This window comes from Rhagoletis pomonella, unplaced genomic scaffold (genome assembly GCF_013731165.1).
Source record: "Rhagoletis pomonella isolate Grant_MI unplaced genomic scaffold, Rhpom_1.0 Rhpom_scaffold_00006, whole genome shotgun sequence".
In the NCBI taxonomy this organism is placed as follows: Eukaryota; Metazoa; Arthropoda; class Insecta; order Diptera; family Tephritidae; genus Rhagoletis; species Rhagoletis pomonella.
In genome coordinates, this window is record NW_023458560.1 from 48,467,245 (window position 1) to 48,494,901 (window position 27,657).

At 38.6% G+C, this 27,657-nt stretch overlaps 2 protein-coding genes across 9 annotated transcripts in view; both read right to left on the minus strand.

The window, feature by feature from the left end:
• Window positions 1–26,959, minus strand: part of LOC118740855 — a 215,472-nt gene extending 188,513 nt beyond the window's left edge. For all 4 annotated transcript variants that reach the window (XM_036472581.1, XM_036472584.1, XM_036472583.1 and 1 more), the window contains exon 1: window positions 25,939–26,959. The gene's annotated coding sequence lies outside the window, so the exon portion shown is untranslated. The remainder of the gene's footprint in view (window positions 1–25,938) is intronic.
• The window catches only part of LOC118740857, a 534,289-nt gene that overhangs the window by 217,700 nt on the left and 288,932 nt on the right, over window positions 1–27,657 (minus strand). The gene's annotated exons all lie outside the window — the stretch shown is intronic.

The following is a 27,657-nucleotide window of genomic DNA, read 5'->3' on the forward strand; positions in this document are numbered from 1 at the left end:
TGACAGCTGTGGTTTGTAGCTCGTCGTTTTCATTGTGTTCGGGCTATAACGGCGACGGCAGCCTGCAGTTCCCTTGCAGTGGTGGTGGCGGGCTCAGCGGTGACGTTGGCAGTGGCCCATATAATGACGAGGGCGGCAGCGACCTCCCGCAGTGGTGTTGTATGCAGCCCCGATTGTGGCGAAGGGTAAATGCGGCCCCCTTTAATTACGACGGTGACAGCGGTACTGGGCGACGATGGTAGTGGCGATTATCGTACTCGTGACGGGCAGTAGTGGTCGGCCTGCGGCGACGATGATGGCGGCGCTCCCAATAATGAAGACAGTAGCAGCAGGCCCTGAAAGCTGAAGAACAACACCAGCGAACGGCAAATTTTTCACCGCGAATGTTCGCCGAGATAATTAAAACACACTGATTTATATGAGAACGCGCACAACCAAAGCAAACGGTGAAGTTTGCTCGACGAATGTTCGGGACGATAGATTTATTTCTATCGCCGCGGTCAACGGCACGTCAAAAAAAGGCCATGATGACCATACTTTAAAAGTTATCGTAATTTTTGTTTAAAAGTAAGATAATATACCTTATATTTTTCTATCAGAGATTAATCTAGTAAAACGTAAGTTTACTAGTAGTTATATTTAAAGACTATTTCTATATTTTAAACTTCTTCTTGCTGGTGTTTTCCCTCTTCGTTGTAAAAGCTTCCTTCTTGAAAGATGGTCACCTTATCAGCTGACAGCATTCGAACCGCTCCATACCGCTCTATTTGTGTTTCAGTAAGCGAATTAGCTGGGCGAAAGGTGGTCGTCGGCATCGCTCTGCTGGGCGAAATTTGCCGTTCGCCGGGTATTGTGTTTCAAGCATGATGGTGGCAACGGTGACAGCGGCCCTGGCTGGTGATAGTTAGCATTCGCGGTCCTCGGTAATGATGGCGGCCGACCCACGGTTGTAGCTTCGGCCTTGGGGCGGCAGTGGTAATAGCGGCCCCGGTGATGGAGCAGCGGTACGGGCCCTAACGGTGATGATGATTATGGCGGCGGCCCTGGGTGGCAGTGAATAGCGGGCGGTCCTCGGTGAAATGTCGGCCTCAGGGCGGTAGCGGTGCCGGCGGTCCATATTTGATGATACCTACGGACAACTGATCATTAGTACGGTCCCCCAGAGCATCGAAAGGTTGCCCAGTCCCCCCGTATGTATTCGCGGCCGCTGGGCGCTGTAGGGAGGTGGTTCCCTCCCCCCTTCAGCGCCCGCTAGCCGCGCGGTATCGCAAGCAGGCAGGGGTGTTCGGAATTGGGCAAGCCCAAACGGATCTCGCCCCCTGACTGCTTGAGACCGTAACCAAAAATGGTTCTAGCCCATAATGGTTTTGGGGTATTGCCTGAGGGGTATTCCCCCCCCTTGCAGCCCCCCTCAACCAATCAGTCTTTAATCAGCCCCAAATAGGCCCGAAGCCCAGGCTGCGCTCCGTGCTTACCTACGGACAACTGATGCTGGTTGAGTTCATGCTGGCAGCTTTAGCTCTGATTTTGTATAAACCGTTTGAGAAGTGAATGGGCTTATTCCGTGTTATGGCTTTTGCGCAGTGAACTTCTTCCATTTGTTGGTGCGCATGAGTATCCAAGTTGCTGTTTGTGAAATCTGCATGTGCTTACCATGTGTATGCGTATGTACGCCTGTATGTATGTACATAGGGGTGCTTTTAGTCTTGTTGGTATGTTAGTTTGTGTGTACGCCTACCAGTATGTATGTATGTATGTTCATATATTGGTACCTAAGTGCAGTTGTAAGACGTATGCTAGGGTGACGTTGAATATGTTATTGTGGCGTAGGCAAAGCTACGTTACAGGCCCCCTCCCACTTCGGCGGACGACAAGTTGCGGTATTCTAGAGTTTTGGCCTGAGGCCTGCACTACCTTAGGGCCAGCCTTAGGTATTATTTACCAGAGTACGTTGTACCCTGGCTCGGTCGGTGTGTGTGGGGCGGTCTTGTTTTTTTTTATTGATTATTATTCATTATTATCTAAATTTTTTTTTTTTTTTTGTGTTGTAATAGGTATATGTGTGTATAAGTAGGTACAAAGTTTAATTTATAATGATATGAGATTGTAATACATGTGCTTATAAATAGGTACAAAGTTTAATTTATTATAATGATATGAGAATTGTAATAAGTATACATTATAATAGGTACAATGTTTGATTTTTTTTATTTATTTTTTGGTTTTATTACAAGAGGTCGTAAATGAAAAGCAAAACGTAGTTCGTTTTGATTGATGGTGGTTTCATTCTATATACTCCATGACTTTGGTCCTCCCCTTTGACCGGACGATGGCGTGGTTCACATCTACATATGTGTGTGGCGAGCATGCGGTACCCTTTCCATTGAAACCGCCATCGCTCTTTGTTGTTTTTAGGTCATCTTAGTCGCAGCCTTTTGAACGGGTCGAATGTGTCCCCGGTGGCCGTTTCGTCGTTCGTTGTGGCCGGGTCCGCTTTGGATGGTGTTTCGGTGACCCTTGGTTCGGGGGTGATCTCCTGGGCTGGGTTTGTGGTTGCCGCGGCTGGCTCGGTGGTGTTGGCGGCTGTTGTCGCCGCGTCGACTGGGCACTCTGACATGGCGACGCGGCGACCCATTTTTGAGGTCGATCGTGGAGATATATTTTGCCTCCTTTAACTGATCCAAGATCGCTCCAATCTGGGGTAACGGGTATGCGTCTGGTTCACTGGCGGTATTGAGCTGGCGGTAATCAATACACATGCGCCAACTTCCTTGCTTTTTCCGAACTAAGACGAAGGGGGAGCTGTATGCGCTTTTGGATGGTTCGACCCTTTCCCCCGCGAGGAGCTCGTCCACTTCGGCGTTTATCACCTACTGCATGGCAGGGTTGCGTGGGTAATAGCGTTGTTTTAGTGGGCGATGATGCCGGAGTGTGATCTCGTGTTCGGCGGCGGTGCTTGGCCCGGTGATTTTGGAGAATCGCTCTATGTGAGTTTCCAAAAAAATCGGCTAGGGTTTTATTTTGTTCCTCGTTCAAGTGTGCCCTTTCAATTAGGCTGCATAGCGCGTGTGTAGTATCGAGTCTCGGCGGTGGGGCGGGAGCTAGTGGCTGGTTGTCTAGTGACACGACGATGACACGCTTTGCCAGGAAATCTATTCCCAATATCATTTTTTCATCCAGATTGGGTTTGACGGCCACCAGTGTGTTTGTTGCTTGGCCGTTGTATTTAATTTGGACAGGAGAGGAATGGGTGCTTGCGACGCACGTTTGGTCGGCTAGCTGCACGTTTCGTTTGTTAGGATGTGGCTGAATATTGCGCTGTTCCAATTGCTTGCGTAGATATCCGTTGATGTATGTTAAGGTGGCTCCAGTGTCGATTAGGGCTCGGATGTTCATGCCTTCGACCAGGACGTTCGCATAGAAGTGGCCATCGGGGCCTTGCCAGCCTGGTTGAGACGTGGTTGGTTGATCGGTGGGTGACTGGAAGATGGCTGTCCTCTCCTCGTGACACGGGCAATTCCTGGAGAGGGTTCCATCTCGTCCGCATCGTGAGCAGAATAGTCGCCTCGGACCTCTGCACTGGAATCGGCGGTGTCCGCGCTTTTTGCACCTCCAGCAGGTGTTCTTCGCATCGTATCGTTCGAGTGGAGTGGATAGGCAGTGTGCTGCTTGCCTGGCCTCCTCGCTTTTGAGCAGCTCATATTCGTCGGTGAGTTCCATTAATTCTTCGATAGTCTAGAACTCGCTCCGTTTTATGAATAATCGGTACTCCACTCGCAAGCATTCGTAGATGCGCTCCAAGTAGTCGTCGCTGCACATCGTTGGGTGCTGTCGAATCAGCGTTTGGAGGGCTAGGATGTAATCCTTGGCCTTCTCTCGGCTCTGCTGTTTCCGCTGGCGAATAGCGTCTTCCAGCTGACTGACGTGTCGACGGGCAAGGAGAACCGTTCAACTTCGGTGCGGAATATAGCCCAGGTGGTTATGTGTGGCCTTCGGACGCGGAACCATTGTAGTGCTCTGCCGCGGAGTATTTCGGATAGGGTTGGGAGGAGTTGGTCTGGCGTGATTTGGTAGCATTCCGCCAGCTCCTCAATCCTCTCCAAGAAGTCGTGCAGAGTCTCGCCACCGGAGTAGTGAACATCCCAACGGCGGACGGTGCTAACCACCTCGGCGCTGCTCATATGGTCTCGTTTCTGGGCGGTTGGCTTTGCCCCCCCGCCGTGCAAGAGAGAGTCACCAAGCTTAATTGCCGGAGTTAGTTCGTGTGGTGATTTCACCATGCTAGCTTCATCGGCAGCGATCTCCATCTCCAGTTCTCTGAGCAGATTTTCGGTTGATTTGCGGTTTCTCTTTGCCCTGACGAAGTTACTGAGAGTGCTGCGCAGATCGGCGACGGTGCTCCCCTCAATGGGTATATGATGCCTCTTGCATTCTTCCACCAATCTCTCTTTCTTCAATAGATATATCCAGCCAAGAGAGTCAGTGTTTAGTGTGGTGGAATCATTTTCGCTCACCCGTGTGTCATTTACTTGTCGTGGTGTGTTCGATGAACCCGCTTCCGCAGTGTTGGTGCTTGTTGAGGTTTTTGCACATGCGCCTGCGGAGCTGGGTCCCTGCTCGGGCGCCATTTATGAGGTGGGTTTTGTCGAAGGCTGAGGTATGCTCAGCCGCTCCAGAGTCCTGCGAAGGTCCCACTAACCCCCACCAAATAAAACACAATGATTTGTGTATTAAGTCGAACACACCCACACACACACGCGGCTATCTAGAAGGCCGGCAACTTGTCGTGCAGGGGAGAGCGGAAGGTAAAGAGCGAGAGTCGGCAGTCGGTGTCGGAGATTATCCGGCGGGTAATTGTACGGTGACGGGAGTGTTACTAGTTACAGCGAGATTAGCAGTGGTACGTGTCAGTCGTAGCGAAGAGCGTGGCAATGAGAGCAGTCGCGGTGGATGTGACGGCGACGGCAGCCTGCAGTTCCCTTGCAGTGGTGGTGGCGGGCTCAGCGGTGACGTTGGCAGTGGCCCATATACTGACGAGGGCGGCAGCGACCTCGTGAAGTGGGGTTGTATGCAGCCCCGATTGTGGCGAAGGGTAAATGCGGCCCCCTTTAATTACGACGGTGACAGCGGTACTGGGCGATGATGGTAGTGGCGATTACCGTACTCGTGACGGGCAGTAGTGGTCGGCCTGCGGCGACGATGATGGCGGCGGTCCCAGTAATGAAGACAGTAGCAGCGGGCCCTGAAAGCTGAAGCACCACACCGGCGAACGGCAAATTTTTCGTCGCGAATGTTCGCCGAGATAATTAAAACAGACTGATTTATATGAGAACGCGCACAACCAAAGCAAACGGCGAAGTTTGCTCGACGACTGTTCGCGACGATAGATTTATTTCTATCGCCGCGGTCAACGGCACGACAAAAAAAGGCCATGATGACCATACTTTAAAAGTTATCGTAATTTTTGTTTAAAAGTAAGATAATATACCTTATATTTTTCTATCAGAGATTAATCTAGTAAAACGTAAGTTTACTAGTAGTTATATTTAAAGACTATTTCTATATTTTAAACTTCTTCTTGCTGGTATTTTCCCTCTTCGTTGTAAAAGCTTCCTTCTTGAAATATGGTCACCTTATCAGCTGACAGCATTCAAACCGCTCGATACCGCTCTATTTGTGTTTCAGTAAGCGAATTAGCTGGGCGAAAGTTGGTCTTCGGCATCAGGGATGATAAATGAGTTTTATAATTTTGTACCAAACGGCCAACAAAAATGTACTAATTTAGCAGAAAAAGTACCAGCAATTAACAGACCATACATACATAGTTATATGATTTAAATTAGATAAAATTCTCTGTATAAAAATTATTTGCTGAAATTTAAAACACATAAGCAAAACATGATATAAAACGTGGCGTAACGAAGATGGAAGAGATATTTATGTATATATGAATGGTTTAAGAAAAAGCCATCAAAATCCTAAGTTTTCAATACAATTGACAAATGAAGACATACATCAAGTTAATTGAAAAATTCTCGAACAAAAAAACAGTTGCATTTAATGGAATCGAATTTTCGCAAAAATTATTTGCAAAAAAATTACTTTTATAGAAAAAAAACAAGTTAGTAGCAGTGTTCGCATATTCAGAATAATCTGAAACAAAAGAAAATAGGGCCTTTTGAATTATTTATTGCAGATGTTATAATTATTGCTAGTATACCGTGAAAAGTATAGTAAAGCTATTAAGCACTGGTTGTGTTGAGTTTATTTTTAGTTAATTTACTATTAATCTCCAGTTTTCTTATTTTAGTGTGTGTTAACTGTTTGCCGTAGACAATTTTTCGATGGTACCATATTCTTCCCTAAAATATACCGAAATAGATAAAAATGTTGAAATGTTTTGACCGAATTTTTCAGTTGTTAGTTGAAAAGAAAATAGGATGATTTTAAAGGCACATTTGTAACCACATCTACTTATTTTTTTTGGAACAAGGTTTGGTGAGATTCTCTTATTTTTGAATGCGTCATGATGTGGGACCGCAAATAATTTTGAGAAAAATAACTCATTCATTTCGAGATAATTAATTTATATGTAAAAAAAAAACATTTTTCCTATAAAAACGTATTCAATAGCAAAAAAAAATCCAAATTGGGGCAATGCACCTAGTGGATAATAAATTACCAAATGGACTACCTATTGCAACCGTGAAATGGAACAGCTGCTTCGAACATTGCAACATTTTGCAAACTTTGCCCTCTCGTTGTTTTGTCTCTTTAATAGCGTATGCTCAGAATTTTTGCTGCTAGATAATTTTGTCGGGAGAATACGAAAACACTCCTAGACCCGTTCAATATCTTACAAGTTTTCATTTGAAATTCGTTCAACAACCCCAAATATTTGTAAGAGGACGAATTCGAGAGCGTAACAACCCAATAGAGCTGCAAATTGTTGCAAGTAAAAATTTTACTAGCAGCAATTGACAGGTGTTAAAAAATCAGTCTTGTGTCCATTTCAAACGTAAACAAAGTGTTTAAGAGGAAGATTTAATGAAAGAATGCTAAAAAAAATTAGTGAAATAAACTAAAATAATTAAAATCTAAGGTGGATTTTTTTGTTTGTTTTTGTTTTTATGATAATTTCCAATGCGCCAAAACTTAACCATCAGAAAGTCAAAATGGCGTAAGTTCCACCTTAATACTAGTTTTGCGTTCATTAGCTGTTTCTGATAATTTTCTTTTCCTCTAAATTTTACTCTATGTTTCTTTTACGCTCTAGTGGCAAGTACATAATGAAAAAGTTTATGAGCAGCAACTGTGTGTTGATTTTAGCAAGACATTCGTTTTTAATAAATTCCACGTATTTACTTGCATGAGGTAGAAAACGGTGACTATTTTATCCACAAAAATTCAAACTTCCAAGTATGCAGAGTGTGGTATTTCGAAATAATTGTAAAGCAGCCCTGTATTTTGACAAAATTGTACCAAATATGTCTATGTAGTATCAATGTACTTTTGGGGTCCAAAATGTACCAAAAAAGTACAATTGTACCATCAATTTCATCCCTGGTCGGCATCGCTCTGCTGGGCGAAATTTGCCGTTCGCCGGGTATTGTGTTTCAAGCATGATGGTGGCAACGGTGACAGCGACACTGGCTGGTGATAGTTAGCGTTCGCGGTCCTCGGTAATGATGGCGGCCGACCCACGGTTGTAGCTTTGGCCTTGGGGCGGCAGTGGTAATAGCGGTCCCGGTGATGGAGCAGCGGTACGGGCCCTAACGGTGATGATGATTATGGCGGCGGCCCTGGGTGGCAGTGAATAGCGGGCGGTCCTCGGTGAAATGTCGGCCTCAGGGCGGTAGCGGTGCTGGCGGTCTAGATTTGAAGATACCTACGGACAACTGATCATTATTACGGTCCCCCAGGGCATCGAAAGGTTGCCCACTCCCCCCGTATGTATTCGCGGCCGCTAGGCGCTGTAGGGAGGTGGTTCCCTCCCCCCTTCAGCGCCCGCTAGCCGCCCGGTATCGCAAGCAGGCGGGGGTGTTCGGAATTGGGCAAGCCCAAACGGATCTCGCCCCCTGACTGCTTGAGACCGTAACCAAAAATGGGCCTAGCCCATAATGGTTTTGGGGTATTGCCTGAGGGGTATTCCCCCCCTTGCAAACCCCCTCAACCAATCAATCTTCCTCCGAGGAGGAAAGCCAAGAGCGCCCCAAATAGGCCCGAAGCCCAGGCTGCGCTCCGTGCTTACCTACGCACAACTGATGGTTGAGTTCATGCTGGCAGCTTTAGCTCTGGTTTTGTATGAACCGTTTGAGAACTGAATGGGCTTATTCCGTGTTATGGCTTTTGCGCAGTGAACTTCTTCCATCTGTTGGTGCGCATGAGTATCCAAGTTGCTGTTTGTGAAATCTGCATGTGCTTACCATGCCAGCTTCGCGTATGCGTATGTACGCCTGTATGTATGTACATAGGGGTGCTTTTAGTCTTGTTGGTAGGTTAGTTTGTGTGTACGCCTACCAGTATGTATGTATGTATGTTCATATATTGGTACCTATCAAGAATGATAGAATACAAGCTTGCGCCAATGAGAGAGGATTTTTGATTGTAATTTTTGAGTGACGTCATCTTGGTGCAATTGCGAGAGAGAAATGCCAAAACGCAAGAATGATAGAATACAAGATTGCGCCGATCGGAGAGGATTTTTGAGAATAACTTGTGTGTGACGTCACACTGGTGCAATTGAGAGAGAGAAATGCCAAAACGTGAGCAAGAATGGAAGAAGAAGAAAAAATGTTGCAAGGAAAACGTAAACAAGTTGCACCAGTGTGACGTCATGCAAACAACGATTCTGTCAAATTCGTTAAGAGAGGAATAGCGGTCCGAGATCGGCGCAACCTTTGTATTCTCTCAATCGTAGCCAAAACGCATATAAAAATATGTAAACAATGCAGAAATATGTGTTAATTTTAATATAACATGGCCCAATTTTACAGGAATCAATAAATATACAAAGATTGATTAATTAGGAACACGTAGCAATAATTTTGAACATGTAGCCCTTTAGATAAGTACGATTTTTAGCACATGAAAAAATTGATGTATTAACAGTGTTTGCAATTTCGTGTAGACCAAAAGGAAGGTGTGCAGCAAAGTGAATTTTTCGACTTGCCATTTGAAAAAGCCATGCAGTGTGCATATTTATATTTGTGGACGGTAGCCAACCACCATAAACTCCACAGCTGTTGACTCCACAGCTTTTATTTGATGACTTTTGTACCATTTCCGAGAGGATGCATGAGTTGTGGCTTTTTTGGAAGCAAATATTCTATGTCAGTAAAACATAATTTAAGCTGAACTTTTAAATGTATAATAATTTGGGCACTGTTTTGTATTAGGTACGTAACAGCGCGGTAAAATGCCGCTTGAATTAGCGCCTGGCGACCTTATCCACCGGTGCATTACCTCATACCAGCACTAAAACGATCAGGTTCTAACAAAAATAAGTAGGTAGTGAAGTTCATGTATCCATTTACTGTAGAAACTGCTTTTGTATGTATGCCATTGCCAGCAAACTAAACCAGAAACTGTCTACATTCACCATGGAAATATACCTACTACAATTCACCAAGGAAAGGCCAAAATAGTAGAATAGAACCTCATAGCTCACACACATGGCACAAAGCTTGATTTGGTGTTTAATGCATGTCCTCGCCGGCAGAACTGCTTCCACTTTTTCGCCAGGTTTGCGTCCGTAGGAAACGAAAATAAAACTTATATAGCACGCTTTCCTTTTGTTTTCACTATTACACTTTGCCACTACACGCTTCATTTTGCTCTTTAATGTCTCAATAATTGTTTAAAACCACGCAGAAATATTAACGCACAAATATTAAAATTGTACTTTGGTTTTTTCGTATGCTCACATTCAACAATTGCACCAAGATGACGTCACGCACACAGATCATTCTGTCAAAATCACAAAGAGCGGATTAGCGGTACCGCGATTGGCGCAATCTCTATTTCTCTCAATCGTGGGTACCTATGTGCAGTTGTAAGCACAATATAACCAGTAAACAACCTTCGGTGAATTTGGCGACTGCCTTCCTCGGGGATGAATATGCACGCAGGGTTGCTTTTAAGAAACAAAAAATAATTAACTCCAAATTTTCAAAAAGTATAGTGTAAAACGAAATTTATTGAATAATTCCATATAAAATGGTATACACAAATGACTCATTTTCTAAACGACTTAAGTAAAACGCATTTCATAACCTTTTCTGTGCAAACGGCATTTGCGAATTGATAGAAAAGTACTACGGATTGTAAAGTTTTGTTAACTATGAGGTGAATGAAAATTTTCCACCCGTCCTGACGGTTTTGAAGAATTTTTTTGTTCTAATTTTATTACTAAGGCGTCTAATAAATGCATGGCTTTTAGTTCTAGAAGGATAAAAATCAGTAAAGACAAGTCTTTTTTGTATAATTTCTGATTTTAATTTCTCAACTTCTTTTGCACCAGAGCAACTGTCAAAAATTTCCAGCAGTAAAAAGTTACGTATTGGCACAACAGAAATGTAAAATTTTCTCGCCATAATAAAAAGTTTTTTCAACATGGAACTTTTCTACTAATTGACATGAAATTACTATCTCAACGCTCGGAGCGCTGCCACTGAGGGCCTTTGCCAACTGATAAAAAAGAGAAAATTTGGAAAGACCAAACAAAAATTTTGAGATTTCTCGTTGTGAATACGAATGCCATAGTTTTTACCTAGCTCGTGGGACTACGCAAAATTTAGACAGCTTGTAAATATGTATACACATAAAGTTGTTGGCGGTAATAAAGAGTCAACATCAAAATGCAGGAAAGAAAAAAAAGCGTACGTTAGTTGTCAGTTATAAAATAAATCCAATTTATTTGCGAATATTTGTTTATTCTATTTATTGAAAGGCAACCACGCGGAAAAGCTTGTGCTAATTATATTGATAACAGAACCTGGCAACTCGCACGTTGTCTAAATTCTCAAGTAACATAAAATCCACAAAAGAATACATTGCTTGTATTACCATCAATACGCCATGTATAAATTTTAACAACACACAAAAATAGAGCTTTCGGACGGGCGTTTGTTTGGTTTTTCAACACCATTTATAATTTTCTTTTAATAAAATCCCGATTTGTCAAATGCTTAAATTTATTTATCTAATAATAATGCAGCACACAACCCTGAAATCTAAGAAAAAGTCTTATACTAAGTTCATATATAAGTAGATTATCCTCATTTTCGAGCTTAACACCCTAATCTGTAATTATAACAAGAGATTAGCCGTATAAAATTCGTCCCTTGTTAATCTGTAATTATAAAATAATCTCAGATTTAACCGATAACTTTTCGGTGTCCATCCTAGTTTTATCGATTGTTTTTGCGAAAGAGAGGAGAAATGCCAAATGTAAAAGTAAACAAAAATGTACGCTAGCAAGTAAAAGAGGTTTGTAAAGGTATTTTTAATAAAATGTTAAGTTAAAATATATTTATATTGCTTATTATAGCAGAAAAACGTGATCACGGTGGCACAGAGAAGAAACATAAATTTTCCTTGAGATGTGGGAACAACAAGCACAACAAATTTGACGGCTAATAATCTGAGATTTGCCTGTGTAAACGGGGTGATTAAAAAACTAGCTTTGATTGAGATAATATTGATATGTGAACATAGTTTTAGGAAGGCCATTAAATAGCAGCACACAACCCGTGCCTTCCTCAGGAGTGAATATATCTACAACAACAACGACTACTACAACAACAACCCAAAAAGGTTGGTTACTGTCTATACTGTGGTTGTAAGACGTATGCTAGGGTGATGTTGAATATGTTATTGTGGCGTAGGCAAAGCTACGTTACAAGTGGTGAAAAAATGTGCCGCGGCAACACTAGCTGCTACAGCAGCCGCAGCAACAACAACAAAACAATCAAGGAAAATGATAAAAGGAAAAAAAACAACAACAAAAAAAGTTCAATTGAAATAAAAACAATGCAACCTCAAAAAAACGCCAAGTGAAATATTTTGCTGTTGGGCGCACAATGTAACGTCCGTCGCAGCAACACACGCACATCCGTATTTAGAGATGTACATTAGGGTGCCCATCGACAATTTTTTTTTGAAATTGTCATTTTAGATCAGAAAATACGGCCGTATTTAAGAAAAGTCGCCTAACTTCGACAATTCTTATACGATTGCAATAAATGAGGTGTCAGTTTATTTGAAAATAGATCTAATTTTAGATAGTACTACATATTTTGAAATTGCGCAAATTTAAAAAATCAAGAAAAAATGTTTTTCTTTTTTACGATTTGTATATTTGGAGGTTTTCGGCCGTTGATTTTAAAGCAAAAACGTTGGTTTTTCTTTTCTGCCTCCTACGCGTTTCGACACATTATTGTGTCTTCCTCAGGGAGTCTATTTATTTTTACAAGAAAACATAATTAACAAACGTGTATACCAAAACATGTTTTTCAAACATACCTTAACATATAATAACATAAAATCACATTAATTATTTTATGGACATCACATTTTTAAATTAACACTTAACATTTAAATACATCAATACTTTATCCCAGCTGTTCGTCTATTACTCGCTATTATCGCTGTGTATGCGCAATTTATATTATCTACATCTTTGTAATTCATTGCACAGTGTATTTGTTGCTGTATTCGAAGCCCTTCTAATGTCATCCTTTTCTTTGTTTTCCTCTCGATGTCTACTATTCTTGCATTATCAAAATCCGCTTTGTGCTCGCTTTTTGTGCTGGGCTAATGCAGTTGTCATCTTTCTATTTTTCGCGTCTGTTTTGTGCTCGTTGATTCTGACTCCTAAAGCTCGCTTCGTCGTTCCTATGTATACCTTGCAGCAGCGTTCGTCAGCTTTGCCATTGCATTGAATCTCATATATGACGTTGTGTTGTTGTTCTTTGTTTATTTTGTCTTTTGTTTTGGTAAAAACTGTGTTGAGTGTGCGATGCGGTCGATGCGCAAAACTTATTGTTTCGTTATGTATAAATTTTCTTAGCGATTTGTTGTCCGTTAAACCTGGTATGTATGTTATGCCAGTAAATATTCTATTATCATTTGAATACCCGAGCGCACTTGTGCACAAGGGTATATTAATTTTGTTCACATAACGGTTGTTTATAACAGCCAAAACGAATCGAGATAGATATAGACAAATGTATACATAAATGATCAGGATGAAAAAAGAAATCGATTAAGCCATGTCTGTCTGTCCGTCCGTCTGTCCGTCTGTCCGTGTACACGATAACTCGAGCAAAAATTGAGATATCTCAACGAAATTTGGTATGTAGGTTTTCCTTAATCCAAGGTAGGTTGGTATTGAAAATGGGCGAAATCGGACTTTAGCCACGCCCACTTCCCATATAACGGTAATTTCCAGAAATACGAAAACTGCGATATTTTAGTAACTAATGAAGATAATTCACTCAAAATTGATATTTACAATAAGTTTTAGTCGAAAAATAAGAATATTATAAGTTTTTGGAAAATGGGCGTAGCCACGCCCACTTATGGTTACATGTGTATATCTTGGTAACCGCTGCACCAATTGCTTCCAAACTTGGCACAGTTGTTGGCCTTGGTACAGCATAAAAAATCGCCGAAACTTTTTAAAATCGGACAATAACCACGCCCACATCCCATATAACGGTAATTTAGAAATACAAAATTTTCGATAAATCAGTAAATATTGAAGCTAATTTATTCAAAATTGATGCTTGCAACAATTCTTTACCAAGAAATACGTTTATGGTAAAATTTTGGAGAATGGGCGTGGCACCGCCCACTTATGATCACATATTAGTATATCGGTAACCGTTCTACCAATTTGTACCAAACTCGGTGTGGTTATTGTGCTTGCCACATATAAGCAAAACGTTGAAAATTATTGAAATCGGACTAAAATAACGGCCGCTTCTCATATAACGGTAAATTTCAGAAATGCTTGAAACTTCCATATTTCGAAATTGAAGGACGCTAATTTACTCAAAATTGATACACCCCGGCTTACCATCTAGCGGAAGGTTTCGGAAAGGTGAAAAAACATATATTTAATGCTTGCGCCGGGTATTTAATGTTCGGCTCCGCCCGAACTTAGACTTTCTTACTTGTTATTTTTCATATTGTTGTTCGCTCCTTCTAGTTTGTTAATTGTTGTTGCTATGAATCTTTCTATGAGCGCGCTAGGGTATCCGTTTTTATATAAGATGGTTTTAATTTTCTGCTTGTTCTCTTTTCTGAACTCCTGGTCGCTGACTTTATAAATTTTTTCAATTAAGTTCATGGCAGTATTTTTCTTTTGACTCCATGGGTGATTTGAATGAAAATTTATCATCCTAGATGAGGCTACAGCTTTTGAATACCAATTCAGTCTAATCTGATTATTATCTCGATCGATTTCAACATCTAGGAAGGCTAATCTCTTATTTTTTTCCTCTTCCGCTGTGAATTTAATTTTTGTATGTTGTGCGTTAAATTCTTTTAGTATAACCTCCACGTCCGTTTTCTTAATTATGGCAAATATATCATCTACATATTTGTTTATGTATTTTATATATATGCCCTTGGAACAAAGTAATTGTTGTCTCGCAAACAGAACTCGAGAACGGACTGAAATTGTTTTTTTGTAATCGTCGTGTGTTTTTCCAAAATTTGCCAGTTTTGCATGATTGTCCTAATTGCTAATTGGGTAGGGATATTAGTAAACAGCGATAATACATCAAATGATATTAATATTTCGTCATCTTCAATGGTAGTCTTGCTGAGATTGTCTTTAAGTTGAAAGGAGTTTTTTATATTGTAGCTTTCTTAGACGATATTTTTCAATATTTTTCCTATAAATTTGGCGAGGTTGTAGCATGGAACGTTAACTGACGATGAAATAGGTCTAAGTGGAGTTTTTACTTTGTGAATTTTCGGTAGTCCGTATGATCTTGGTGCTGTAGCTGCATGGCATGTCAATTGTTGTTTGAGTTTTACATCTATATTTTTTTGTTTATATATCTCATTTATCATGGTATTATTTTTTCTTAACAATTGTTGCGTCGGGTCAATTCTTATGGTCTTATATGTTTGTTTGTCACTTAAGAGGTCTTTCATTTTATTTTTATAATCTGCTTGGTACATCATGACAGTTTTATTACCTTTGTCCGCACGTGTGATAATCAATGAATCTTTATGTTTGTTTAAAAAATTTTTTGTTTCTTCATAAATTCTTAGTATAAATTTTTCTTTTAGTTTACACTTTAATTTGTTTTTGTAATTGTTGATTTTCCCAGCAATATTGCATCTGACCGTGTCTTTCTGTCTGTCGTCTTCTATCCTTTGTATGCCTTGTTCAATGTCTGCGATTAAGTGTATAGGCGAGAACGATTTTCTTGAAACTGGTAATGCGAACTTGCTTCCCAGTGATAGTAACCAGCGGCACTCGTGTGGTACCTCCACGTTGGTTACATTGATAAACCAATCTTCTTTGGTCCTTAAACCAAATTTCTCGAAACTTTTCTCAATATGAGATATCCAAAGTTTATGGAGTTATCGAAATTTATCGAAAACTATCGAAATTAGTAGAATTATCGAATTTTGTTGAGTTATCTGATTTTAGTGGTTTTAAAATGTATTGAATTATCGATATGTGTCTAATTATTGAAATTTATCTACAAACGGGACTATATCGGGTCAATTCCAAGTCCTCAGAAGTTCTTCAAAAATATGAAAAAATTTAGTCGCGATCTAGTTCCAAAGCAGGAGATTTTCCGGTATGTAAATTTGTACCTTATAAGTTAAACGGCGTGCTAAGTTAGAAAACCTCTCCAAGGGTTTTAAGACACTAGAAAAGCGGTCCCAGTTAACAATAAAATTCGAAAAAAAAAACGGATTTTCTTTCAGCCTACCCTAATGTGCATACGTATAACTAGCTATGTAGTGTGTGCGCTTGGAAAATTGGAAAATATGCAGAGATTTCGGCTACGCTGCTGCTGCTGCTGCTGTTGGTAGAGATTTTAGCCACAGCTTCCTAATGACTGAAGCACAATTGGCAAAGTGCACATATAAAATCATGAACGAAAGACACAAGATCACGCCTTAAGGAAAGAAAGAAAAAAGTTATTTTCTAGCTGTTGAAATCTCGACGCCATCTTTGTTGTAATAAGTAAACAACGAAGAGAACCAAAAAAAACGCGTAATTGTTGAACGCATGAATAATCATTTTTATTATGCAAATTCTCCTATAAATCATGTCGTTGTGTTAAATTATTCTTTACCTTATGTGTGCACACGTTGTCACAAGCGAAAATTAAGAAAATTGCAGTAAAAAGCCACCACCAAATTGTAAACAACGAACAAATGTAAACAAACGGCTTATGTCAAAATCGCCCTACTTTTTTCATAAGTGCGATTATAACGGGCCACTCTTCTGCTGTCGTGATCTTGTCTTTTTGGTTCATGATATAAAATCACGTAAATATGTATGAATGCATGTGTGTATGTTTATATTTATTCTCCTCGTAAATATTTGTGCTTGTTTATTGTAACTACATAGTTAAATTGTTGAAAGCAGCGTGGTGTGCGGGAAAACACATTTCTGCTGTTTTCGAGGTCAATAAGTATTTAGTAGATAGCGTGGCGAAAATTATTTAAACAAATACAGCCGCCGAATTTAAACAGCCATGGGCACTAAAATGCATTTAACTACATATACCGTAAAGTTGTATACAATTGTGTATGTATGTATGTATGTATATGTTGAAGAACGCAAGTCTTTTCATTTCATGCAAGCAGTTGCAGGCCATCAAGGCGAGGTGTGTCAGTAGTGACCTTAAGTGCAATGTAAAATATAAATTTTACATTTTTATATTATCTAGTCTGTATGCATGCTATTGTGTACGTATATATATATACATACATACATATATTTACATTCATAAGTAAAAGATAAATGCTTAACAGGGTTACGCGGCTCAAAAGATTGACGTTATTGAAGGAAGATATGAAAGGTGCACTGTATATGGAATTCACACCGGTATACAAAAAAAAAATATCAAAAACATCAAAAAAATGTATGTATGCACAAATACATAAACAGGTACAGTAATATTAAACTTTGCAGCATTTTAAGATGATTTTAACATCCAGCTCAGGATAGAGAATTTTTTCCGATCGAAAATTAGCGTAAAGATATTTTTCATTCCGCTGCAGATTAGACCATCGCGACAATGTAACCTGTTAGAGTGTGTGAAAAATTTTAAGCACTAAAACTCTAAGTGAATAAGTAACCCTCCTGTTCAAAAATATGCAATCTGAAATCCTATGCACCAATATGCATGTATTGGTTTGAGTATGCTAGAGATAATTTTACTATGTAGAAGTTGCATCATCTTTTGCCACGGCTGTTATCCATTTATCAATTTCTAAGATCCCACTGCTTGATGTCCGCTGGGGTACTGCAGCACTTAGGTGTCGCAGAATTTTATTAATGTCCACTTATCTCAGGACTGACTAAATATGGCTAATACCCGTTGCAGTAGTCTGGGTCTGCTCGGCTTGCGTAAAAACAGCATTATTTATGTGCTAAAAGAACTTAAGGCATAATTGCCATGAATTAGAGGGATAATTTTGGACCAACCATTGCTTTGACAACCCAATGCCCACAGGATTCTGCAATGAACTAGGTATGAATACGGTACTTTATATTTAGCCACCTACAAAAGTTTTTGGTAAATCTTGGTTAAGGTTCCCGAACACAACGATCTACTCTATATTCACTCGGAATATTATAAATTCCACTTACATACATATGTATTGACAAACAGATTTCTTCATTATCAGGTCTAACTGCGAGTTGTGGTTTTGAAACTTATGGCAGAAGTTCACATAAAGGACTTTGTAGTTTGTAGTTGGTGGTTATTTTGGACTACCCGGGTACCGCGGACGCGAAACTCGCCTGCTTTGTTTGCTTACTTGTTGTACAAAAGACAACAGCTGGCTGTTTTTACAAGTGTTGTCATCGGAAATTCCCCGGATCCGAGTTAATTCCCAAAAATGTTTGTGGGTGTAACTGTATGTAAATTCCCTAAAGAGTTTTTGGGGAATGGTGCTTAAATGACAGTCCTTGGCCAGGTATAAATCTATGTTTACGCGTCTTTCTTCGTCGTCAACTAGGTTTTGCGCCTTTCTTCGCGCCCTTATTCGTATGTAGTGACGATACACAAAGCAAACACGACTAAAACTAGCCTCATTTCTACTTAGGTAGCTATGACTCACCTTGGGATAGGCAAGAGCTTAAGCCATTCGAATTTCACCCCTTCTAACGGCTATGGCTTAGACTACTCAACATCCAAATATTGTGTTATTAAGACGCTGGTTGGCTAGTTGGTTTAAGTGGATTGCCACCCTGCCGACAAGCAATTACCAAGTTTGCCATTTTGATTCTACAGAGTTAAAAGAAAGTGCCTAAATAGAGCCGCTTGGCTATGCGAGAGGATGTTCACTTTTATGTACCTTACTGCCTCCTTAATAGAAAAGGACAATTTTAGGTTATATTGCTCAATGAAAACCCCAGCAACAACTCCGCATTCCATCTTTGTCCCATCCGTAAAGACAGTTAAGCCCTGCAATAGCCCGAAATATTCCCAATTCCAGTCACTGCGGCTTGGGAATTTCGTGCGGGGGTTATGGTGAACCCTGGCGAAGAGGATATAGTCAGTGGGCAGCGCTTTAATTTCAGATGGTATTTCGTCTAGGATGGAACCGCGCACGAATGGTCTTTCCTTCCAGAGCTCCAGGGCACGCAGTCTGATGGCGCTGTTAGCAGCTGAATTTTCGATAAAGATATCTATGGGTAATAAATCAAGAAGGACGTTCAAAACCTCCTTCGGACAGGATCTCATTGCACCTGTTACGATAGCGGCTGTTATCGCCTAGCTTTTTAACTACGTAATCCTTAGTAAGAGCTGGCCACCAGACCAGCACCCCGTAAGAGATTATGGGTCGGGCTATAGCTGTGTACATCCACTGCACATGTCTTGGTTTCAAACCCCATATGTTGCCCAACATTCTCTTGGCTGCATAGAGAGCCACCGTGGCCTTCCTAGCACGCTCCTCAACGTTTGGTTTCCAGTTAAGTTTGGAATCCATAATAACTCCAAGATATTTGACATTCTTTGACAGATGCAGTTCCGTTCCTCGGAACCTTGGTTTAGTAAAATTAGATAATTTTGTTTTATTTGTGAATTAAGACGCTTGTCCGAGCAAAATTTTCCAATGCATGAAAATATGGCTGTCACTAACAGGCAAATGGGCGCCCTTTTGAATGAGTCGTTTGACAACTTAAATGATGAAATGAAAAAATTTAAAAATTTGGAAAAAGGTTTTGTTCGTTTTAATTTCAATTCACTACAGCTTAATTGCCGATAGTGAGGAGCCATCGATACTTTCTAGGCATAGTTAGAGAGGTATATATCAGAACACAAAATTCCATCACATCACACAAAGGGGAGGGACCTACAGTTTTACGCCGACTCCGATTGTACTTTTATGAAAAGCTGTTTTTCATGACCGAAACACACTCGGAGGTTTACCATTGCCTGTCCAGGGGCGACCGCTATTAGAAAAAAACTTTATTGTTTGACGTTGGGTTGAACCGGGCTTGAGCCCAGGCCCTGTGGAATTTAGTAAAATCAAATATTTGAATATAAATAGGCATATCGACCAAAAATAAAGTTTGAGCGAGTTTACTTGTTAAAATTTTTTTTAGGGTTGCCACCTATGGAACTAATTAAAAATAATTAATAAATTTAATTATGCTAAATAATAAATGTGGATGTAAAACAAGAAATGCGGAAGAACAATTTGAGCTAAAACAACTGTGGTTAGGGTTGCCAACTACATATAAACATGTTTACTTAGTCGATTGTTACTTCCTCTTGAGAAATATTCAAAAATCTACATAAGTATATCAATCGAAGTGTAGGTACATATTTTAGAAGATGTTCACTTTCAGCATTATTTCTAGGGTTGCCACTTCAAAATACTTTATTCAACATGTAAACAAAATCTTCATACATTCACATCGCAATACTTCACCGTTGGTCAAAGTATTTATGGAATCTTGGCTATGTCATTGCAAATGAAACTGTACTTTTCACACCTCAATGCATTTTCTCCATGCAAAAAAACAATACTTTAGCGCGAAGGTAAAGGAGGAGTATCTCATTACACACAAAATGTGCTTTGTTTTTCCTGCCATGAGGCGTTAGCATTAAAATAAACACAATGTCAGTCGATCACACTTGCACGCACGCACATCGTACTACATATACATATGTATAAACACATAAATAAGCTTTAACGACTTTTTCTGAGGAAATGTCAATGAGATAACGCCAACAGCTGGGCGACAAACAATTGTAAAGTGTCAACTGTACGAGTATTGTCACCTTTGTCTGACCTCTGTTCTGCAGTTCATGCGCCCAGCTGTCCCAACAGTCCCAACTGTCCGCCTATCCAGCTGCTCTGCGTCTATGATATGACGTGGCTATCCAGCTGCGGTTGCGGTTTAAGAAATATTTTCTTTAATGACACTCATCCTCATCATTTTTAAAGGCGACAAAATTTTCAAAAAAAAAAAAGGAAAATTATTAAAAAAGGAAAAGTATCGAGAATAAAATTAGTAAAAAACCGAGCAGTAGCAGGGAAATTGATGCGCATTCGCTGCAATAAATCAAGTTGAGGGCGTTTATGGCAAAATCAACGTGGAAGAAAAAAAGTTGGTTTAAAAAATAAAAGCGTAACGAAAAATATGAATTTTATCATTAAGTACAACAACAATATTCATGAGAGCGCCAACGCGGGCGCGTGCGTCTGGAAAAGTCGTCGAAAAATTATTACAATTACATATTTGACATTGGCACAACAAACTGAGTTACGCGCTGTGCGTTGTTGTCAAGCTGTGTTTGTTGTTGTTGCTGCTGCTATTATTTACAATTTTTTATTTTAAATGCCGCGTTGTTATTGTTTGGCTGCGCGCGGCGCTCGCTAGCGGTAATATGCCGCCGCACAGTGGGTGGGGTGGTTGATTGTATGCGCCTCGCGTCATTGTCCCTACGCGCGTCAGTATCAGCAACAGCGCCAGCAGCAGCAACTTCGCAACTGTGTGTGTGTGTGCGTATGCATTTTTGTTGCTCGCCATTGTCATTGTTTGTCAACAGATTTGATTTGCGTTGATGAAGGTGCTCGTTAGCGCATTGTTTTGTTTTTTTGAATTTAATAAATCTTCACACTCGCTTTTCAGCCTTATTTATTGTCGTTTATGTGTCATTCACATATTCCTTTTTTCCTTTTTTTTGGAATTTTATTTTAAAGCTTTTCGTGTTCCTCTTTCTTATTATTTGAGCTCATAATATTCTTTGATTGATGTGACAGTGTAATTAATTTTCGCCACATGTTCTCGCTAAAGCGCAGTTTTGGCCGCGGTTGGCGCGCAAACTGTCCACTGTCGAGGGTTTAAGTGGTTGCTGAGCCTTGTCGGGATGATTGACTGTCTTTACGTTTGTTGTAAAGGTATTTTTTAATTTCACCGTTATTGGAACTCGCTACATTTTCCGTCATTTCACTAGACTGGCGTCGCACATACACACACACACACAGAGAATCACACGCACACCGGTCAGCCTTTAGCGGGCATTTGCATTGTTTTCATGCGTTTGCACTTTTTAATTGCAATTTTTCCGATACTTTGTCACATTATTGCCATTTTTAATGATTTGCTGTTATTTTTGTTGCTGTTGGCAGTCGGCGTTTGCCAGGAAGCGCTTGCCACAATGTTGCATGCTTACAGCAATCCATCAACCGAGCTGATATGTACACACATATGTATATGTAGCATTTCACATTGCACGCTTCTCACTTTCCTGCATATGTACATACATATGTAGAACCTTCAACCATAATGTATGTAGTAGTATGTTTCGCTTAAATTGAAAATTATTTTTAACCGACTTCCAAAAAAGGAGGAGGTTATCAGTTCGTCGGAATATATTTTTTTTTTTTTTTTTTTTTATGTATGTTACCGCATAACTTTGGACCACGTCAACCGATTTCGATAATTCTTTTTTTTTGCATCGGAAAGGTAGTGTCTCAGAGGTGGTCCCATACTAATCTGGTTGAGATCCGATCAGTGGATCATGAGATATATATGTATATATATATTTTTTTTATATGGGAGTTGAAGTCGGTTTTTTTTTTGCTAAAAATTACTTGTTAACTCCATGCTTCTTCGGAAAAAAGTCATTCACAGTACATACACATATGTCATATATTATTACATATATACATATATAATATATACACACATACAATCAAGCATTTTCACTCATGCCCGTTGTTTGATTAATTTTCTTGATTCACTTGATTTAAGTATACTACTTACGCGCCTGAATGGGTTTATTGCCATCTGAGCGCATAATTTATGAGAGTTTTTGTTGTTTGGCAAAAAGGATAGCGGAAGATTTAATGTTTTTGTGTTTTGAGAAATTATTCTCAAATAAATTAAAACTTAGTATAAACTTATTCTGTAAATTTTTTGCCTACTTTATTGTGTTAATGGCTGCGTTTCTTTATACATTCCGGATAATCCAATTTCACAGCCGGAATAAGCAGAATGCGTTTGAAATATACGTCAACATATCATCAGGAACGTTCTAAAGAATAAATAAACAAAAAAGTTTATTCCAAACGTTCAGAATGAATAAAGAAATGCAGCCAATGTCTAACAAATATGATTTGTTAAAAAACTTATAAAAGAAAGCTGATAGAAAAATAACGTAAAGTTTTTATAAAAACTAGCCGGCGTATACACATATAATCTCTTTAACCCTCTAGCTACAATTTTTTGTGAGTCTGTTAAAAAGGCCAAAATGGTAAATATCAGAAAAAATAAAGACGGAACACTTTTGAGGGCTTTTGATTGGCGACACAGGCAGCGATTTCGAAGAAGAAGAACCAATACAAATCTATAGTCACGAATTCGACAACGTTTCCCTCAACCAATACAAGTTGAGAACTTCAATAATTAGGACTAGAGTGTCAGTTACTGTCGAAATTCGACCATATTTCTATTTCTTAAGAGCCTTGGAGAGGTTTTCTACCTTAGCACCTAGCGAAACTTATAAGGTACAAAGTAACTTACCGGAAAAACTCATGCTTTGTAACTAAAACTTGACTTGACTTGATCTTTGAAGGTCTTTGGAGGACTTCGGCAGAACTTGCAATTGCCCCGATACATTCCAGTTTATCGACAAATTTCAATAATTTGATGAATTTCAGAAACATTAAAATCCGATAACTCAACAAAATTGGGTAACTTGAATAATTTCGATGACTGTGAAATTCGAGGGCTCGATAAATTTCGATAACTTAAAATGTATATATGTCCATATAATTCGATAAATCGATAAACTTTGGATACCTTTATAAATTTCGATAACGCGGTTAATTTTGACAGCACCATATTTTTGGAAAGCTATCGCCAAATTTTGATAACTCGTTGCACGCTGTTAACACGATAAAATTCGATAAGCAGTGACAACTCGATAAACTTATATAAGTTTGAAATTTCGCTGCTTCGATATCTTTTTAAAATCCCATAAACTGCGCATCACCAAAATAGGCAATTTCTGTAAATCAATAATTATCGATTACTCTGTAAGTTGAAAGAACCCGATGCATTACGCTAACTCGATAAATTTCGTTAACTCTATAAATAATGATAATTCAATAAATATCGATAACTTGACAAATTTCTTTAACTCAAAAAATTTCGATAAGTTTCTGTGTCTATAAATTTCGACAACTCAATAAACATAGATCTATTTTGGTAGGTGTTCTGAGACCCAAGATCTTATCTTCAAATGCTTCCAATTAGCCCACTTAGTATATTAACGGTCTTGAAAACAAAGTGTGGAGAACACTTTCGCACAGTCTCTGAAAATTCGCTGGGACCATCGTAAACGAAGGCGCAAAACATGTTAACCGAAAACAAAACATCAGTTGCTTGCAAGCTGAGATTAAATATTAAGCAACCGATAACCCAGGCAGCATACCTAGAAGATGTAAACAATTTGAAGCACCTCTGAAATTACTACGCGTAGTCGCACCATAGTGAAAATGACTACAGGGTCAGGCAAACTCCAAAGAAATTACCCATATATATGACACCTGTCACCTCTTTGTCTGCGCTACATTCGTAGAAAAAATATTTATGCTAAATACTTTGGCGAAGTTCAGACATCATTAGGATTGCCAACGGGAAATTGAATTCGATTTTCGACATCCGGGTTTTCTATATTCTGTATAGTATCACGAGGGCTTATATTCAATACCCTCTATCTGCAGTTTTCACAAAAACCCATTCTGACTTTGCACTTTAATAGTAAAGTCTTCTGTCAAGCGTTATACAAGCTCAGCATTAATAAAACCGATGACAGTTAACTTTTTGGTGAAGTTTACATCAGAATCTCATTTTTGTGGAAAGTGCAGATAGAGGGTATTGAATATAAATACATAAGCCCTCTATCAGTTAAGGCAAACCTTTTGGGGCCATTATAGCTAGGGTTTTAATTATTATTATACATCATTTATGGGCAGCTTTTACCTAGGATGCAGGTTCCATGATATCTGTTTTTGCACACGCGTGGGCAATAAATTTAAATCAACAACAGGAAATACGAAATATTTAAGTCTTAAATATAACAGATACGAAGCCAAAATTAGGACTTAATGTTGAGGATAAAGTACGCAAGGAAATATGTTCATACCGCAGGTAAATTTGTAGCACATAGAGAATGAAGAAACCCTGTACATTATTCTAGTATATCTATGCGGACAGAATGCTAAGTGGTCTATCAAAAAGTAGAAAAGGCCATCAAATGTTTTGGCCGAGACTCCCTAAGCTCCACTCTAAACAATAACTATTTACACAGTTTATCATACTCTCAGCTTTTGGCTTTCAGACCAATGGAGCGCTTTTCAGGCTTAGCTAATGATATTTGATAAGATCGCAGCTTTAGTAAATATAATGCCAAATACGGAGGTGGTATTAAGCACAAAGCCTCTCCAAAAGGGTTATAACTTATGAAACATAGTCCTGTGCACTTTTGATCGCCGTAAAATTATAAAACCAGTGAATATTATATGGTGCGACGAGCTAACTTGCAAAAGTACCAGACAAAACCTGTAGTTTCAAGCGCACAAGCAAGCTTTTATGCCTTCACAAGCAACACATTAACATTGTAATATCTGTAATTACAGCACATAACCTGGGCATAATATCTCTTTGGGACGCGTCCTCAGCAACCCAATCTAAGCTAAATATTAGTGAAGGGAATTCGTGTGTAAAGAAAATCTCTTATGAGTATAAATGTCTATTCTTGTAAGGCTGCTCTGGACTGTAACCAAAGTAAGTGTTTATGTTAAATGCATCGACGAAAATTTCAAAAATGAATAAAAACTAAAAATTTTAGTGGTTTGAAAAAATTTAATAAAGAAAAGTAATCGCAAAAATTTGACAATTTTCTTTTTTAATCTGATAAATTTGACATATTATTGTGACTTATTCATATAAGAGCATATAATCGCTAAGTTATGGCTGATCACAGTCAACTTATTGTCGAGCTTTTACGATAAGCAAAAAATAAAATTTTTTCAAACTCTGGTTGCGGCCCTATTTTCTTTTCTTTTTAATTTTAGAAATTTTCGTTTTGCACCTAGAACAAAATAAAAGGGGGGGAGGGGGGTGTTGATATTTTAAGGACCACCCTAACATACCTTAGTAATAAATTTAAAAACAAAATTTTAAATCAATTTGCTCACCTGTGTATAAAATATTCGAAAAAAAATCCGGTTTTATATGCTTCGTGTACAAATTGTTACATCCATAAAATGCCAAAAAATGCAGTTGTCACAAAATAATATTCACACCAACAAGTAAATTGGTTTGTTCTGCATACAAGTCCTTTATTGTTTTATACTATTTCTATATCACGCTTCATAAAAATTTGGCAATCGAAAATCTATGAAATGTATTTCATGAATATTTACACAGTTTTTTGTTGTTACTTTTGGCACATAATTAAAAAAGTCGATTGTTTCGTTGAATCAATATGTCATGCCAATGTTTATTTTGGTTGTCTGTTTACAAAAAAAAAACACTATTTTATATCAGTATTTATTTAAGGCCTGTAAAAAATATTTATTTTCTCGTTTTTGAAACGTATTTTGATTTAACTTTTTCTGCACTGTTGCACATTGTAGTAGAAATGCTTTGCTGTATTATTTTTTTAATTGCAATATTTTCTTTACTACACATTTAACTAGTAAAAATTCTGTGTGTTTTTGTAGTTTGTTTTTTTATTTTAATATTTAATTGTTATTCCATTTGCACGTGCAGTTGGTTTGCTTTTAGCATTTCATACATAGTGGCTGTACTGTTTGTTTGTTTTCATAAATTTTGAAATTGCAGTTTGCAGCAATTTGCGATTATTTGTTTTTAGCACTTTAGTATTTTATTGCTTTCTTGTGTGTTTCCTTTAGTTAAAAATTTTTTTCACGCGCTTCAAAATATTGTTGGCGAAATTTTTTTCGCCATGAACTTTTCGCTGTTTCTGTGTGTTGAAATTTTATTTTTCACTGTTTCAGGGTTTTCCATTTTAACAATTTGCAATGCGTTGATATTTTGATTGATTTTTAACACTTTATTATTTGTAGTTGTACACACATTTTGTGCTCACTTCACTGTACTACTTCACTTTTGTTACTGTTTTTAGTTTGCTACTTGTTTTTAAACCATTTTTATTGGCTATATCTTTGTTGCTTATTGTTTAGTTACCAAAACACTGCGCTGTTAAAGGGTTAAAAGAGGGAAATTTTGTTTTAATTGTGGAAATGCAGCAAAACAAATGCAATTAGTTTTGATTGACTTTTTCGGTGTTTGTAGTTTTTAGCTTGAAAAAGTTTATATGTGTAAAAAACTTTGTTCATGGCTGATTTGATCTGTGCTATGCCAGTTTGGCTGTTTCTATTATGTATGTATGTATGTATGCATGTATGTATTTTTTTCCGTTGCTCTTGTACTGGCGTAGACAAATCCCTAATCGTAATCACTTGGCGTCGGTTTTCAACCTTCTATATTGTGTTACTTTTTCGCATATGCATGCATCTTCGTTAATGTAATTTCTCAATAAAATTATTTAAAAAAAAAAATAAAAAATTGATTGAAAAAAAATATTTTACCTTCCAAAACACAAATAAATTTTATTATAAAAAAGCTATATTTTTATTTTTGTAATTTTTCAGGGTCTGTGTTTTAATTTTGAAGTTCATTTCTCTTTCAAATCAAAAATAAAGTTTTTTTTCCAGTCTTCAGTGGGTTTCGGTTAATTTTAATATTTTTTTTCCTAAATGTAATTTCGATTTTTTCACTAATATTGATAGTCAACAATTCATTCGGTTCAGTCACCAGACAAAATTAACAAACTTAATTATTTTTGTCAATGTTATTGTGGCTTGTTAACATTTTATTTTTAATATTTT